This window comes from Canis lupus, chromosome 8 (assembly GCF_003254725.2).
Source record: "Canis lupus dingo isolate Sandy chromosome 8, ASM325472v2, whole genome shotgun sequence".
Lineage (NCBI taxonomy): Eukaryota > Metazoa > Chordata > Mammalia > Carnivora > Canidae > Canis > Canis lupus.
Window position 1 is genome coordinate 6599557 of NC_064250.1, and position 19794 is coordinate 6619350.

Below are 19794 nucleotides of genomic sequence, written 5' to 3' on the forward strand. Positions count from 1 at the left end.
AATTTACATTTTACATACAGATATACATTTTTTTGTATATATTTGGATTTATTTATTTATTTTAGAGGGAGTGAGTGTGTGTACAAGCAGGGGGAGGGGCAAAGGGAGAGAGAAAGGGAGAACTCAAGCAGACTCCCTCTTGAGCCTGGAGCCAGATGCAGGGCTTAATCTCAGGACCCTGGGATCATGACCTGAGCTGAAATCAAGAGTTGACGCTCAACTGACTAAGCCACCCAGGTACCCCATGCATTACATATGTTTTAATATGTTTTGATATTTGAACCACATGCATTTTTTACTCATGAACAAATATTTCCTGTATAAAACAGGTAGTTTCTTCATGGCCACTGTGCACCAAGTGATTTTTCTTTATTTGTATGAAATTATAATCCAATGGCACAGTTAATAAAATATTCTGATATATAGTTATCTTATTGGCATTACAAATATTTAATGGACTAAAATAAAATGTATTTAATAGTATAGAAATACTTATACTTTATACTTTTTTTTCCCTGTTTGTGTTTATTTATTTAACGAGCAGTGGTACTGCGCTTGCTACAAGCCAGCACCGTCTTAAGTCTCTACAAATATTAACTCGAGTTCTTATGGTGATTACGACCAACCGTCTGCAAGCCTGCAAGCGGATTCACACAGATGTCCCCCCAGTCCCAGGGTCCTTTCTTTGAAAGTGTTGGGGTGGGGAGTCTCGCCTGTCTCAAAAGCCTCGCTTAACTTTCTTAACTTTCCAGAAAATGTTTCTGCTTTGGTACAGTGGCAGAAATAAGGATTCAGAATTTAAGCTCTGCTACATATGTACCTCCCATGTGGTCTTTAGAAAGTACCTCTAAGCTTATATTTTCTCACCTGCAAAATTAGAATAATAGTTAAAACCACTTTTTATAAATCAAAAATATTTATAAAATGTCTATCAAAATTTTGTAAAGTAAAAATTGTTGAAAGTTTGTTTTGAGGCATAAATATTCATAAAAAAATAGAAGTTACTGGTTTTTGCTATGTGAACAAGGAGTCCAAAGGAGTTATACTATGAAAGCTGCTAAATACATACAGAATCCTACAGACTCATAGAGAATGGTCAAAGAGTAGAGAGTAGAGTGAGTATAAGTGTCACATAGTACATAATGGACTACAGTACACTCAGGACTGTGACAGATGTTCCTCTTGTGTATCTACCACCACTCCACCACTACCAGCAGGAACATCAACATAAGGATAGCTTTTATTTACTAAAACCTCACTATTTGTTAGATTCAGTGTGGCACATCCCATTTATTTTTATTTTTTTTAAAGATTTATTTATTTATTTATTCAGAGAGAGCGAAAGAGAGGCAGAGACACAGGCAGAGGGAGAAGCAGGCTCCATGCACCGGGAGCCCGATGTGGGACTCGATTCCGGGTCTCCAGGATCACACCCCGGGCTGCCGGCGGCGCTAAACCCCTGCGCCACCGGGGCTGCCCCGCACGTCCCATTTAATTGTTACAAAATTCTTATTGCACAGTTGCCCACTATTGGGCGACCAGTGAAAGTGGTCAGATCTAGGATTTGAAAATAAAGCTTTTTGACGTCAAAGCTTATATATATCCTTACCATTATAACATTTAGTTTCAAATTTTAGTGGGTATTAAAACATATCAGAAATACAGATTTTGGGATCCCTGGGTGGCACCTGCCTTTGGCCCAGGGCGCTATCCTGGAGACCCGGGATTGAATCCCACGTCGGGCTCCCGGTGCATGGAGCCTGCTTCTCCCTCTGCCTGTGTCTCTGCCTCTCTCTGTGTGTGTGTGTGACTATCACAAATAAATAAAAAATTAAAAATAAAAAATAATAATAAAAAAAAGAAATACAGATTTTTCTAACCTTGCCCCAGAGTTTCTGATTTGCTAGGCTTGATTTACCTGCATTGTATCATCTTTTCCAGTGGTTCTCATGCTATTGGCCAGTAGGTATTTTTTAAGTAATACTATTTCAACTACTTCTTAGTCCTCATCCCTGACAAAGTATCTGCAAATGACTTCTGTTGGCAAGCCTCTGTGTTTGCAACAAAGGTGACAACAAGAGGATCATTGTTCCTCTATGCTGTGCTTTCAAGTTCTTAGTCTCCAGGATCAGCCTCTCAGATGATGATGTAGTAGAAGAGAAGGGATTGTAGATTGTGGCTTCTTTGGTGGAACAGAGACAGAGTTAGGAGCAATATGCATATTCTGGGTTGTAAATCTATTGTTGTAGATTAGAATTCAGGTCTGCAATAATGTTACTTTAGTATTTGCTGTTTTGAAGGGGTTCAGAATGATTCTGATAATTAGACAGGTTTGGAAACAATTGGGCTAAATCCCTTCAAACTTTTTTCGTTTCTATTCTGTTGTATGATTAAATAATTTCATAAGTCCTGGTTAGAGAATCAAACAATAAATCATATGCAGTTGTACCTTGTCTTTTTAAGATAGCCTTTTCATATTTTTAACAAGTGATATTTTGAATACTCGTTTGTACAAGGCACAGAGCAAGGTGCATGGGTAGATGCAAATATGGAGCAGACATAGGGTAAATGAGGCATGTCCAAGAGTAAAATGCACTACAAGTTGAAAGTTTGTTGAATATCAATATGCATGGGAGTGCTGTGCTGTGAGAATCAGGAAGGGAGAAAAGACTGAATTTTTAGTGGGGGCGGGGGGATTTAGAAAAATCTCACAGAGGAAATGATACTGGACTAGGCTTTTAAGAATGAATATGATTTTAACAAGCTAAAATAGCATGGAAAACCACACCAGGCTGAAAAAGCACTACAAGCCCACACAGGGAATATATTCAGATTTAACCAAAACATTTTTTGAATAGTAGTAATAAACTAATAGGTTTCTGATGTATTTTAAATATATAAAAAATTTAGCATTAGTAAACACTGTAGATCAAAACTTATCAAAGAGTGAACAAAAGTAGGAATAAAACAAGGTCCTGTGTATACACAGGCCATTGTCTAGTAAGTACAATGCAGTGCAGGAAGTGCTCTATAGAAGTTATCTGTCAACTACTAAAGGACTGTTTTCAGAACCATATTCTATGTAACATGAGAGTCACGGAAATTGTTCTTAGGTGCTAGGGGAGAAAAGCTTCTTGGTTAATAAGTATGGAAATTGCTGGTTTAAACAAATGGTTAGTTTTATTTTTTCCTGTGGAATTCTCCAGAGTCATTAATATATCATGCAGCATTTCTCCATGATTTATTTATATTATTATTATTTACTTATTTATTTTGTAGAGCATCTATTAACATCTTGAGAGCTGATGTTCTAGTGAAAACAGTTTAGAAAACTGTGCTGGAAAACACAGTAAAAGGAGTCTGTATCATTTTTTGGGAAAGATTTCATGGAAAACTAAAAAAGGACAGTTAATGATAGACAAATTAAGTTATAAATATGCATTTTAATGGTAGTATATAATTTTAGTTTATACATAAGTTCCATATTATTTAATTTTATCCAATATTATATCTATTAAATAGAAATTAGACTGGTCCCTGTAGAATATTGTCTTTGTATGAGGGTTTCTTCTCAGATGAGAAAAAAAAAGCTCTTTACTAGTGCATCTATTTTCTTTTCTTTTCTTTCTTTTCTTTTTTTCTTTTCTTTTCTTTTCTTTTTATTTTTTATTTTTATTTATTTATTCATGAGAGACACAGAGAGAGAGAGAGAGAGAGAGAGAGAGGCAGAGACACAGGCAAAGGGAGAAACAGGCAGAGGGAGAAGCAGGCTCTATGCAGGGAGCCTGACGTGGGATTCGATTCTGGGTCTCCAGGATCAGGCCTTGGGCCAAAGGCAGGCACCAAACCGCTGAGCCACCCAGGGATCCCCAGTGCATCTATTTTCTACTGTCAAAATTCAAGCACTATATAGTGGGGTACCTGAGTAGCTCAGTCAGTTAGACATCTGCCTTTGGGTCAGGTCATGATCCCAGGTTCTGGGATCCAGCCGGTGTCAGTCTCCTTGTTCAGTGGGAAGTCTATTTCTCACTCTCTTCACTTTTCCCTCCCCTCATGCTGTTTTTCTCTCCTAAATAAATAAATAAATAAATAAATAAAGTCTTTCAAAAAATTTAAACATTCGTTTTATAGGTTTTAAAATTTTATTTATTTGAGAGAGAGAGAGTGAGTGAAAACAAGAGCAAGAGAGAGAGTGAGAGAGAGCTTGCACAGGAGTAGGGCCAGGGGTAGAGGGAGAGGGTGAAACAGGCTCCCCACTGAGCAAAGAGGCTGAGTCCTGGAACTCAGTATCATTACCTGAGCCAAATGCAGATGTTTATTTACTGAGCCACCCAGGTGCCCCCCTTTTTAAAATAGGTTTTAAAAAATGTTTATTTATTTGAGAGTGAGAGTGACTGAGAGAGAGAGAGATCAAGCATTCATCTTACTGAAAAGTAATATTCAGCAATATTCAAGAAATCCTGTAGTCCTTATATTATTTTGAACCTCATCTATTTGGATGAATGTCCTCAAATATTTCAAGGGTAGCAAGTCAAAGGAAGACTATATTGAATGCATTTTTAAATTTTTAATTAGATTATTCTTTCATTATTAATTAATAGTGGAGCCCGTACTATATTTTTGAAGTTGTTTTTTTTATTTTCTGTTGTTGCTAAGTCCATGTGGATGAAGGTAATCACGAAAGTGTTCTTTGAACACTAACAGTGCTCCCCTCCTTCCTAGAATTTTCAGTTGTTTACACATTTTCTTGAAGGTTGAGTTAATTTATGTCCCCACAGAATGGCTAACTAAGGTATACCAACTTATGTAAGCTGACAGTTCCCTATTAAATATTTAGCTAAAGAAGATATGTTCATTTTGGTTAGTAGAACAATATTAAACTAAAGATATACGGCCCAGATTCATGAGTTTCTGAAATGGATACCAATATTGCAGTTCACAATAACGTAAACCTGTAAACATTTTAAAATCTAAGTGATCAACAGAATGAAGCTGATTTCCTTTGAATTCTGAAGAATACTAACATTGTATAGCTTTTTTTTTTAATTTTTATTTATTTATGATAGCCACAGAGAGAGAAAGAGAGAGAGGCAGAGACATAGGCAGAGGGAGAAGCAGGCTCCGTGCACCGGGAGCCCGACGTGGGATTCGATCCCGGGTCTCCAGGATCGCGCCCTGGGCCAAAGGCAGGCGCCAAACCGCTGCGCCACCCAGGGATCCCCATGTATATCTTTTTTTGAGCATGTTTTATTGAAGACCAGAGAGCTGAGAATATTGGCCCAAGGTTAACAAATGTGTCCTAGAAAGAGCTAGAACCCAAAGACTAATTTCCCATTCCTGCTCTTTTGATTACATGTATTCTGTCCTCTTTCCTAATACTTTGCTTTTATACAGTTTATCCAATTTTGTTCTATAAATTCTCTTTAGGGCTCCATTATGTCAGAGGCTGTGTTGCTGTTATTTTCTTTCTTTGCTTATCTGAGTTATCAAAAGAAAATAAAAATAAAGCCATCAGTGTTTATTTAGCACTTACTTTGAGCCCTTCAGTTTTTAAGCTGGGTGGGATTGATATATAAGCAATATTCATGTCCACAGTCTTATCCAATGGTAGCACATACACAAGTCAAATAGTTTCACTCCATCCTGAATGTTATGAAGAAAGTTATAATTATTAAATTATTATGAAGGAATTCCAGTCTTCAGTTCTGTTCATTCTGATGGTTTTAAAATCAGCAACATAATGTCCTAACACTTATATCCAACTGTATACTTGATGTCTCTACTTGGATTTTTTTAAAGATTTTTATTTATTTCTATTTATTTATTCATGAGAGACACAGAGAGGCAGAGACACAGGCAGAGGGAGAAGCAGGCTCCCTAAGGGGAGCCTGATGTGAGACTCAATCCCAGGACTCCAGGATCATGCCCTGAGCTGAAGGCAGACGCTCAACCACTGAGGCACCCAGGTGTCCCTCTTTACTTGGATTTTAATCAGCATAACAAAATTAACATGTCCAAAGCCCATTTATCAACTCATCCCTTTCTCAATCTTGCTGACTTCAGTACATGATAACAGCATACATTCAGTTTCTCAGGCCAAAAATCTTAGAGTCTTTCTTGATTCTTCCCTTTTTTATACCTCATGTCTAAGCCATCTTTGTTGGCTTTACTGTCAAAATTTATTCTGAATCTGGCATCTACTCATGATCTATCATTACCCTTCTATTCCATTGTCCATACTACTGCAATAACGTCCTAATTGGTTTCTGCTTCTGCTCTTTTGCTACCAAATCCCCCACATGTCAGCTAGAGCAAAACTTTTAAAACTAAAATTGGATCATTACATTCCTGTTTTCAAAACCTTCCTAGCACACTCAAAATAAAATCCAAATTTTAAACTTTTTTTCTTGGCCCGTAATATTTGATATGGTCTTAACACCACTGTGTGTTGTTATCTCATTTCCTACTTGCTCACTCACTTCTAGCATCACTGGTGCTCTGGCTGGATTTTGACCTACCCAGAACACTAGTACCTCAAGGCCTTTGCCCTTATTATTCCTTTGGCTTGGGGTTATTTTGCCCAAATACTTGTGTTATTTTCACCTTCACTTATCTTTGTTATTTGTTCAAATACCCTTTCTGTGGAAATAATTTCCCTGACCATCTTACCTGATATAATAATCTCTACATTCCCTTACCAGTTATCCTTGTTTTATTTTCTTTTATCTCTCAGTACCACTTAGCATTATGATATGTAGTATATTAGTTATTATCTATCTTCTCACTTGAATGTCAGCTCAACAATTGCAATTGTTTATTGCTATATTTCAAGTGTGCAGTATAGTGAATGACTCATAGATGACATCTAGTAAGTATTAAGTATTTAAATAACTTATGTAATTAAGTAATTAAATGCTTGCAAATGTGAACAAAAGCAGACACACACACATATCAAACTGTAAGTAATTCTAAGTTCTATAAAGGACAATTGGCTGAGTCAAGGAGATCAAGAAAGGCTTCTCAGAGAAAGAGCATCTCCAAGCCTAGAACCAGAGGGGACAATGCAATTAACTAGGTCAAGAGAGAAATGGAAGTCTTTTGAGTAGTTCAGCAGCATGCCAAGTATGAGAATCTCAAGCAAGAAGGACCATGTGGCTGGAGCAGAGAGAACAGAAGTGATCATGAGCAGAGGAGTGTTATACACAGAGAGATGGAAAAGTAAGTAGGAGCTGGATCCTACAAGGCTACATTGTCTATATTAATCGTGTGCTGTTTTTATTTTAACCACAATAGGAAGTCTTTTTGGCATTTTAAGCAGGGTGATGTCATGATCAGATATGTGTTGTAAAAAGATGTGTATGACTATAGTGTGGAGTTTGAAGTAGGGAAAAGTGATGCTCAAAATGTTCTAAGAGAGGTATTATCAATAATTTACCAAGGAGGTGATAGTAGAAGATGTTCTCCTTAGATCTGAGTGATAAAAGAGTATATTGTCTATAGAGAATTTAAAAAGAATAATATAAGCAATAAAAAGTCCAACCATTTTTTATTATCACCATGTGCCAGTAATTCTAAACAACGTTGGTGATTAAAATAGTCTGCTCAGTTGGTATAGCACTGGAGATGGTATATAACAGCTTGGACCAGAGAGTTTGGCATTTATTCATTCAAAAATATTTTTGAGTATCATCTACGTGCCAAGCACTACTGCAGACATGGGAATGCATGGGCAAAATGATAAAAATGTCTGCCCACAAGGAGCCTACATTTTGCAAGGAGATTGACAATAGTAAATACATATCTAGCATGTCTGGTGATGATGAGTTTTGTGTTTTTTTTAAAGATCTTCTAGATTTATCTTTGAGAGAGAGAGAGAGAGGTGAGAGAGTGCATGTATGTGATCAGGGAGAGGGGCAGAGGGAGAGAGAGGATCCCAAGCAGACTTTGTGCTCAGCATGGAGCCCCATGTGGGGCTTGATCTCACAACTCTGATAGCAAGATCTGAGCTGAAATCAAGAGTCCTGCACTTAACTAATTGAGCCACCCAGGCATACTGGTGATGAGTTTTTTGATATGTACAAGAGAAAGTTTTTTTTTTTTTAAGATTTTATTTATTTACTCATGAGAGACACAGAAAGAGAGAAAGCAGAGACACAGGCAGAGGGAGAAGCAGGCTCCCTGTGGAGAGCCTGATGCAGGACTCGATCCCAGGACCCCGGGTCATGACCTGAGCCAAAGGCAGACGTTCAACTACTGAGCCACCAAGAGAAAATGTTAATTAAACAGTTGGCCATAAGGGCCAAGAGCTCATAGGAAATAGCTGGACTCATAATAGGATTTTGAAGGTCATATGTTGATAGATAGCTATCTGAATTATGAGTATAAAAAGGAGGTTGGGAAGTAACTATGGAGTGAGAAGAACCAGTCTAAATCCTAACATTGAGATGCCCCAACATTTACTATCCAGATAAAGATGATTCTTTAATGGAGACACAAGGAGTTGTTAATTAGATACAGGGCATACCAAGGACTGTTGAAGACATTATAAGATGATTAAAAGATCAATAGTCGAGAGAAAGTTGACTATAACACCAGTGCAGCTTCTTTCTTATAAAACTTTGAAATTGTCTGGATTGAATATTTGTATTTTCCCATTACAAAGATGAACAGGCTTCTGGGATAGCTAGGCTAATCTCCCCAAACAACTAATTTCCCTGTCACTCCCCTTCTAAAACATCCTTCAATGGCTTCTTTCTCATGAAATGGAGTAGAAAGTTCAAAGGTCTGACATTCAGTGTGCTCTGTGACTCAGTCCTAACTTTTCTTTTCAAGTATGACCTCTACTGCTCCCCTACATGAGCCTTTTGCTCCCTTAGGTGAACCTTCCGCTCTTGGCCATCTAGCCATTAAGTGTCCTTTAATAGCCTGGGATATTCTTTTTTTTCCTGCCCTTGTATCATTTCAGGTTTTTGGAATCTCTTCCTCATTCAATCAATGTCAGATCAATTCTTGTCATTCCTCTTCTAGAAAATCTTCTGATTTTTACTCTGGGAACCATGAGAATAATTTGTTGATACTGTAATATAATCAAGGATGGAGGCTGTTTATTATGTGCTTGTGTCCCTCACAACATCTAGCTCACATCTCTATGTGTTCAATATTAAATAGATACTTATTGAATAGCTATTACGATCCAGGCGCTGGAAAGAGCCAAACAAACAGCTGCTGGTTGAACTATTGTAGTTGTTTTCCTTTTGAGTACTGGGATGAGCCTATCCAACAGAGCACAGAGCTCTGGTATTCAAGGTGGTGTGGTATGGCAGAGATGGTATCTACGCTTTTATGAGTAATTTCAGCTTTTTTTTTTTTCCGGTTGTTTCTTACATGGCTTACATTAGTTTCCACAGTATCAGTGTTTGAAAGGAAAGAACAATTCCTTCTTTCTTTTTAAAATGATGAAACCTTAATATTTAAAAGCCTTTCTGTGCAGAGCTGTTGGTATGAAATATCACAACATCACGTCTGATAGTTCAATTTAAATATTAATGAAAACCTTAAGCTTTATCTGGAATAGTTAATTTGGAATTTCAATTCTTATTCATATTCTTGTGCAAAAAGAAGGGAGAATAAAGGGGGAGCTTGTGTGTTTTAAAGGATTTGTGAATAAGATTCCCCAGCAGACGCACTGTTTGCAGACAAAGCAGCACAGATGTTACTTGTCTGTCATAGAGAATGCCAGTCTATAATGAGACTCACTTGACTTGGTGTGTGTATGTATGTGCATGAATGTTGTGTGTATGACACAGCTAACTCACTGCAAAACCCAACAGTAAGCACCAGTCAATCTGCCATATACATAATAGAGTGTTCTGTAGGAGAACAGCAGAAACACAGCACGAAAACAAGGCTCTAGTCTGTGAAATCTAATTTAAAATGGGGCAAAATAAGTGTAGGTTTAAGATTATCTGGAACCTGTGAATCTATTTGCTGATCAATAAATGACATTAAAGTTTAATTATATGACATAAAATACTAAGCATTTACAAAGTATAATTTTATATAATGCCTAGGAAAATTCTTAGGTAGATGGTGTTTGGGGAATGTATTTCTGTGTCCCTGTGGATTCAGGCATAGGAACAGCTTACTGCTTTTCAATCTTTTTATGAATGCCCCCCAGAAAATATTCTTGAATTTGGCTCATTGTGTTATATGAACAGTGATTGATCTTGTCAGGAGAAAGTCAACCACACTTAGCCCCTTGCAAAGCAAACAGCACAGCCAATATCTTAGTCAAGTTCTCTTTGCTGCTGCTTCAGCTGTCAAAGTCACTGGTGCAATGCAGCATTCAAGGTAATTTCCATTTAGTGGTGAAAGCTGTTTTCTTCAATTTCTTGGCTTCTTTGTCTTTTTACTTGCCCCCTATCCATCTAATACCATTCCTGTGTCATTGGCACACTTAGATTTGCCTCACCTCGCTGATTTCTCCCCACCTGCGTGACATGCCTAGAGCCCCAGTGCTGCTGATGCATTATCCATCCAGGGCTTTGTTGCTCGGTGACATTCCAGAGCAGAGCTCAGCCCACGGGCATCTGCCAATGTGTAGGAGCTCTCCTCTCCGGCAATTATTCAGTTTGATTACACACGATGATAAGCTATTAAGAGGCACTCATGCACAGCCCTTTATTTACCAACAGTTGAAATCTCCCGTTTGTTTCCACTGTGTAAGAAACTAATTGTGGTGAAGTAAACAAAAGGGAAGTGCAGTCACCTGTGGTGGGGAATAGTGCTACAAGGTAGTGAGTGTAAGTCTCCCAAATAAAAATGGTGTCAAAAGACCAGTGAGACCCATCTCCCCAACTAATAGGTAGAGCAGCTGAAAAGAAGTCCATCTAGTGAGTATGACCATGTAATCTAGTTTTCAGAACCCCTATCCCTGTTTCTAATCAGTCAGATGAGCATTTTATTAGGCCAGAAGGGGATGATCTTATATACATTCATACCTCATCAACAAAATGCAGATTGGGATTTTGAAACGTGCCTACACGAGAAAAATTCCCTTTAACAAAAACTATAATGAGGGCTATTTAAATTTCCATGTCTCCATTTACAATCTGTAGAGTGCTGCTTTATTAATTTGGTTACAAGTGTATTTTCTGTGTAAATATTCACAGCAAATAATGTTTTGCATAGAAATTCCAATTATTATCATTCTCTAACTCTAAAAAAAACGCCTAATGGCAGACTTATGTGTTGAGTGCATGTAATTGCCAGTCGTTTGTGAGTCTCTTTCCATTGTGAGATCTAAACAAGCAGTTTTAGAACAGAATCTTTTATTCTGAAAAGAAATCAATCTGTAACTAGGCACTCTTAATTCCCTCAAACCGGTCACCTTAAATAATTACAAACATCCAGTCTAAAAAACTCCATCTATAATCCCTTTTTTCTTCCTTTCCACTGTCCCATCTCTCCCAGCCCCCAAAACAAGCATTTGGAGCCTGGAGGAAGAAAGAGGAAATTAATTTGTTTATCAGGTAGTGTTGGAAAGTAAATGGCTTTCCTTTGAGGGTTTCTTTCCTTCTTTTCAGTGCATTGAATTTAGAGTCCTTCCTCCCCTACCTTTTCTTCCCACTTGTTAATGCACTGCCTCCTCCCAGGGCAGCATCAATAAAGAGACCTAGAGATCCTGTTTTGAGTTTGTTTACTCTCAGTCACAACTGGGAATATGATTTCTAGCAGTATACAATGAAATCTTGTTGTTGCAGGGGAGAAGAAGGAGATGAAAACTGTAATGTCCTGTGGAGTTCACTGCAATAAGAATATATTGTACCCATGTAAATAAATACTACACTTATTTATGTATTTATGTTATTTTCTGTATGTCCGTATGGGAAGTTGGTTCAATAACATGCACAGTCCATGCACTGTAGGTAAGGGTAACTATAGGGATGACAATACTAACATATTTTTGTACACACCCACAACTGCACATAAGTACTAAACTGGTATGTCTATTTCATTTTACGCATGTTTTTCAGTGACTCATCTCTGTAAGTAAGTAAAATAAATGTTTTAAAAAAATTTTTTAAACAAGTATTTTAGGTGTAAATAAAACTAGCTTCTTTAAGCACAGTGAGTTTTTTGGAAAACTAAACAAAAACTTTCTAAACATTCTGAGTATCTTTCCTAAGTAAGAAAATCACATCAAATCGCAACTATTTTTGGTTGGATACAGAAAGATAAGAGCTCTAATTAGAATACACAGAATGTTTAAGGTGCCTAGGAGATGATTTTACTCTGAATCATCTATCTTCACAAACTAATACTCAGAAGATCTAAACATTTCTAAGAGAACTATATTTTAGTTATTTGGATATGAAAACTTTGTGAAGTTAGCAAGTAATTTCTGGAAACCTTAAAACATTAGAATATGAGTATTGCAAAATTTAATACTTGAAAATCTTTTTAGAAACTTTAGAAATATTAAAAAATTACTCTTATGTTTCAAATTTTTATGATGATATAACAATATTACTACTTACTGCTTTATCCCTTCTAAACCAAGTAAAGAAAGATATTCCATTGTCCAAATTCCCCATTTCCCAATCTGGTTGTGGTATTGTATGTTCATAAACAGTATTCACAGGGGCTAGGATTTCTGATCTAAATGTTTTAATATTTTTCATTAGAAATGACCCCAAATTCATTTTAAATAGAATACATATAGCTTTAAAATTAAGTTAATAAGTTTATTTAAATGCTGTAAAATATATATATGTGTATATATATATATATATATACACACACACATATATATAAGTTCATACACTCTATTTTAAATAAAATTCATAGAAAAAAATTAACCAAGACACTCTGCAGGTATTTTAAGAAAGATGCCAATATTGAGATATAAACTATATATATATAAACATAAAACAATGCTTTTATATTGAATTCCTTATGCGAACTTTGATTTCTTCAGTTACTGACTGAGAAAATATTCTTCTAAGTTTTATTCTAAATAGAAATTTCCCTTGATGATGGCATTTAATAAAGAACAATTCTCATCCTTCAATCTACTAGTACATTGGTTTAGATTGTCATTCCATAGATAGACTATGATAGACTTTCCATAGACTATTTTTCCATATTCCATAGAGCTCATATTATACTGGAAATCTTAAGTTGTTTGGTTTATAGGCTATTTCATTATTTTCAAGATATGTAATCAGAAGGAATGTTTCCTAGTAGAGTTTCCCTGGAAGAGGGTGGGGCAGGGGGGAATAAATTGCAAACATCCACAGGGCAAGGAATTTGCTTTATTTGTGTCTTCTCAGTGTGCAAATACATGTGCTGTCTGAAGTGAGCCTTCAGTGAGTACTATAATGAGTCATTCAACTTTAAAGCAGGTTGTATTCTCAACTGAAAATAACTTAGGCTTGTCAGTTATAAGCGTTATAATAAAGTACTCTTAATAAGTAAATTCGCTGATGTTAGAAAAGTAATTAAACATTATTAAAAGTGCTTTTGCTATAGATATTCCATAATTAAAGCAACAGATAGATATGCTAACAAAAATATTGTCTCCTTATTGTCTTCAGGACATGCACTCACTCATTTTTATGTCCATTCATTTATTTTCTCATTCATTCAGTGATTGTTTTTTTATTTATAGGCTGTCTAGTGTGTGTACATAGTACTGGTTTTCATGTGGCTTACAGGATGGCATTGAAGACCGATGTTAAAGAAATAATTACACAAATAATAGTAAAATGCAACTGCAAAAAATGCTGGTTGCTCCTAGAAAGGGAATAAGGGAAACTAAACTTGTCAGGGATGGGGGAGGATTCAGAGGATGAAGTAGATTAGGGAAGAAATCTTTGAGGAATCTTTGAGGAAATATCACTTAAACTGAATCCAAATGCAGGAGAGTTTGCCATCAAAGAGCTGAAAATAGGGAAGAGAAAAGTGAGCCTTTAGGGTAGAAGGAATGATGAAGTAATGTTCTAATTCATGAAAGTACATTTTACACAAGGCAAGAATAAGGTGAGTGGGGTGTGACAAGGAAAGAGTCAGGAGATATAAATTGAGAATTAGAAGGAGTCAAAAGAAAACGAATGGCCTTCATGAAGTTGTCAGTTCTTTTAAAGATATTTTTAGTATTCTGAAGATATTTTAGGGAAGTATGAAAAATATCTAATTTCAACCTAGAATAATTTTTTAATAATTATTCTATTCTTTATCTATATGGATTGCCAATAACTTACTTTTAAGGACTTGAAATGGGAAAATACAGGAGCTGGGTATGGGAGTTTATGATTAATTGAATAAGCCTGGCTCTTAGACTAGGAAGAGGAGAGTGGGTGTGATGAAAATTTAAGGAGATAGAGCCAAGCCTAAACAGCTATCCCCAGTGAACTCAATTTTCCAGACAAAAACCACGCCTTAGATTTGCTGCTACGGGAAAAGAATAGCTCAACTAGCTCAGGGCAAGCAGTGGTAAGGAACTGACCTCACCAAAAGGACTCTACAGTAGGGGTCACAAAATAGGATTTCTCAGTGTAAACTCCTATTTCTAGCTTTTCTATGTAAATCACATAGATGACAAGCTATTGTTTTTTATTATACTGAAATGCACAGCCCTTGTGTATCAACAAAATCTAAAGCAAGATATATCACTATAGCAACTGTAACTCCGATCTCAAACCAGAAAATGGACATTCTGTGATGTGCATGGTTTTACTGAGGTAGTGGCCTCATGCAGTTCTTAGGCCTCTGGTAGCAGAGACAAGGTATGAGTAAGAGTAAGAAGTCAATACACAGTGTTATCAATAGGTTGGTTAGTAGGCGGCATCTCTATACAGCTCATTTCCTCTACTTTGTCCTGCCATTATACTCAGAGATTGTTATCTGTCTGAAAGCATGGCTTTGGCATTGTGAGGAAGAGGTTGGCTACTGACAGACGTTTCCTCATGGCTTTGACTTTCTGTATTACCCTGAATTGATTGTAGGTGATTTTATACAGATTACTAGGCAATATCATGTATTTTCTTTTCAATGTTAACCTTGGTACACTTCAGTTAAGAAATTGACATCAAATTTTCACCTAATCATGTTTGTCCATATATTCGCTTATAAATAATATACTGTAAGAAATTTAAAATACCTAGAAAAGAATTGTGGTACATTCTTATGCCATATTAATACATTTGCACTTTTAGATGGATTAATATAAAGATGATCAATACAGGATTCCTATTTGTAAGTGATATGTTACTAGGAATCTTGTGGGGAAAGGCTTAAAAGATACGAGCTATGTTGCTCATTAAACAGCCTTCTGAAGAAGCTTATTTTTAAAAATATTTTGTAGCATTCAAACAAAGAACTTATGAAAAAGGAAGTTTTCACTTTGAATTAGTGAATTGAATGTATCAAGAGAATCACAACTAGAAAGCAATATTATTTTAAGCCTTTCTTACATTGATAGAAAATGTTAAGTCTTTGTTATAGGAGAGCTTCTAAGTTGAAAAATATGGCTTTTTCATATATTCTTGAAAACTAATAATTTGATATTAAAAATCTGGAAATTCTGGTCAAGCATATGAAACAGTAAGTGAGGATATTAACAACTTGGTTATTCACAACAATTTAAGCATACCCAGTTTTGTTTCTTTTTTTCTTCACATACATGTACAAACAAAATATCTTCAATATCAATGATTTATTCTCTCAACAACTCTGTTAAGGAGAGAAAGGAGAGTTGACACGAGCAAGTGAATTATGAAGGAAAGATGAGGGAGAAATAAATCACTTTCAAATATTTTTAATGACTAGAAGGCATTCCTTTTATTTACATTCATTTTGCACTTGACTTCTCATTAACATATGCCCTTATTCATCTTTTCATTAGCAGGCATTCATAGCAACCTAGAAAGAGACAGACAGACATTGTAAGCTTTCTTGCATGATAGAGTAGAGGACAAAGTTGTCTTGTTTGTATAACTTTAGCCTTTTTGATATTACTGAGGAGTAATAGAGCAACCACACAAGAGCAACCCTGAATTATAGACATTGGGATGATGAATGAGCAATTCATCCAGAGCTTCCTTTGGGTAGGCAAACAATCTTAGACCTGTGTGTGAGCTACTCTTCAGGCAGCTGGGGAATAGGTCAAGTCAATGTCATTATTTCCCTGAAAGTACTTTCTGTTCTAGGCATGGAGTCTTTTCAAGGCAGCAAGAAGTATCACACAGATGACTCAGCGTCATGCACAGGTGCTAGTTGGATTCAGCCCTTGGACCTGGGATTATAGCCTATTCAGATCATCAGTGAGATGTTAAAGAATTCCAGTCCAGGTTCAAAAACAAAGCAAGCATTCTCCTGTTTTGTTTTCTTTTGTTTTGTTTTCCAGTTGGTTTCCCATGATCCTTTTTACGTGTAAATTCTATTTATTTTCCTAAAATTGATAGTCAAATTACTGCCTTAGATCCTGACTTATTAACTGTTTAATTTCTCTTTGTAACATTACTAAGCTATCTTATTTCAGCTTTACTGTCTTCATCCATAAACATGAGGGTACTATAACCTAATTCACAGTGATATTTCCAGGATTAAAGAGATAACACATAGAAAACTATGGCAAAATCTTTGGGTCAGAGAAAGTCAGCCTTCTTCCAACAAATAAATCAGAGTTTAGCCCTCTAAGCATTTTGTTCTCATTCTTCAACTGTTTCTGGTAGATAGCTTTATTAAAGATAAAAACCAGGGTGCCTGGGTGGCTTAGTTGGTTAAGCATCTGCCTTCAGCTCAGGTCATGATCTAGAGTCCTGGGACTAAACCCCTCACTGGCTCACTGCTCACTGGGGAGCCTACTGTTCTCTCTCCTTCTGTTCCTCCTCCCTCCTTGGGTTAGAGCCTGCTCTCTCTCTCTCTCTCTCTCTCTCATAAATAAATAAATAAATAATCTTTTTAAAAAAAGATAAAAATGTAAAACCTTTACTAATATGTCTGTATGGAAAACTGAAACTTCATTAAGTAGTTTTATACCAGATTTCATGGTCTGCTCTAGCAGTTTCCTAATACTCTATTATGACCCTGTCTTAGTTTGGAGAGATATACGTAACTTCACAAGAATACATCCGAAATTGGAGAAGGTAGAGGCAAAGTAAAATCTCTGATTCCTTAACATCAGGTAACTTATCTATTGTAGTCTCTCTCTGTCCTGTGTGGTTAAACTAGGCTATTCTGATTCCCTTTGACTTATTGAAGAGAAACAATGACTGGAAATTGAAGTAGTATTTCCAAATTCCTTTATGGTCATGAGGAATCATTTTAAGGTAGAACCAAGTCCTCTTACATGTGTAAACTCATAGCCTGCTTTAATAATCAGTAGGACAAAACATAAAGCAAATGTTCTGATTAGATAGAAGTTGGAATGTATTTGAGATCTTTAAAAAGTGTTTTTTTATTTTTTTGCATTGTTAGAAATTATAAACAATCAAACTTGTGTACATGAAGCAGAGTGTGGTCAAAAGTCTTTATCTCAAATTTTATCTTAAATAAGTATAGCTAGTAATGCCATTTTAATGTAGAAATAATCCTTTCACTGCTATTAATATATTTATTATTATTATTATTAAGCTTAATGCTTCCTAAAATTCCACTGTGTCAGAAAACCCAGGATGACCTAATTTTTTCTTAATGGTTACTAGGGGTCTTGTACAATTCAATGAAATTTCACCTATAAGTGGTCCATTGTAATAAAGTATGTAACAATATGATTTTAGCTAACAATATGATTTTAGCTAACAATATAATTTTAGAATCATCTCCCTCCCAGATCTGCTTTAAGGTTATCCGTATTGAAGGGACCAAAAATATACATAATAATCAAGGTATGCAAAACTTATTTGGTAGAGGTTTGTAGAAACAAATCTTACTTCCATATCCTAATGATTACCCAATATACTTATGAATCAAATTCTATTCCTTTTTCTAATTTTGTAGTAAGTTTCATAACTTTCTTTACAATTAGTTAACTTACTGCCAAGATTGACTATGGTCATGAAATTATAAATCTTGGGGAAAATATTCTGGTTCTTTACCAAACATTACAATGAAATAAATTATCTTAATTTCCAAGAATACTTTATTATTTTTATTTTTTCTCTAATAATATTCTCAGTTCCTGAGTGCAACATGTTTTGGGGAAGTAACTTTATTTATTTTTTTAAAAGGTTTTATTTATTCATTCATGAGAGACACACGGAGAGAAGAGGCAGAGACACAGGCAGAGGGAGAAGCAGGCTCCATGCAGGGAGCCGATGTGGGATCACACCCTGGGCTGAAGGCGGAGCGAAACTGCTAAGCTACCTGGGCTGCCCATGGTGAAGTAACTTTAGAGTGTACACTCTAAGACTTAACTTTGCGGTTGGTTTACGGTAGAAGCCGAATGAAATTTAACTGATTCAATTTGTCATAACATACAAAGGCCAAAAAAGGATAATTGAGAAAATATTCTGAAAATAGAGTTTAGCTTGGTGATCTCTTATAGTATTTTGCTAAAATTTCGGCTGTCAAGGGATAATGAGCCAATGAAATGAACATAACATTAGCTAGATGTTTCACTCATGTAAAGATTACTATCTTAGTACCTATTATATAGTATTCATTCAACAAATATTCACTGAGGATTATCAGATGCACAGTATATTGTTAAATGTTCAAACATTTGAAGTAAAATTGTTGGACGGGGGTAACCTCAAATTAAAACTCAGATAAACATTTATACAAACTAATCAACAATTCAAATCAAAGCAAACATATTGATAATGATACAGGAGTTCAGAGAAAGGGGAAAATGATTTATGAAGGAAAGCCAATTAAAGATGTGCCACATTAGCAAGTGTTGAGGAGAATGGGCATGATTTGTATACACAGACAGAGGAAGAAGATAACAAACATTCTGAAATAAAGGTAACATAAATAGAAGCCTGAGATTAAAAGAGTGTGTTGTATTTAAGAGACAGGAAACTATAAAGGTCTCAATGGAATATTTATAGTAGTGCAAAATAAGGTTAGACAGAATTTTGAAAGCCAAGCTGAGATTTGAGAATTTATACAATGAGCACTAAGGAGTTATGAGAAGTTTTGGAAGAAACCCTTCCCTGATGATTGTAGGGAAAATTAGTTCAATATTTCTGAAAAGTTTCATATTCTTTTACCCAAACTTGGCAATTCTTGTAATTTATCCTGAGAAGAGAAAATCAGAGGTGACTTAAAAATGAATGTTTTACCTATTAATAACATTGAGAAACTGAATTTTGCCCATTTGTTCAACAACAGGGATATAGTTAAATGAATTATAATACCTCTTGGAACATGACAAACTTATTAAATGCCAACTTTTAAAAGAAAATCTATGACACAAAAAAAATGTAATCTATTTGGTAAATTAGGATAAATCAGGATAAAAACAGATACTGATAGTATTGAAAAGTACACAAAATTATTAACTCTGCTTATCAATGGCTGAGGAATATTCTGGGTGATTTTTCATCCTTTTATGGGTTTATAAACTTTGTACCATGGAGTTTTCATAATTTTGTAGTACATAATATTTTCCAAAAACTAAATAATCATGAAGTAATTTGTGGCAAGATATTGACATAAGGACTTCTATATTTTAAGAAGAACAATGTGTGAGAATATACTGATGAGATATGGGGAAGTAGGAGGCATATATAACTGTATATACTTGAAAGGATGATTAGAACATAAAGAATAGGTGAGGGAAAG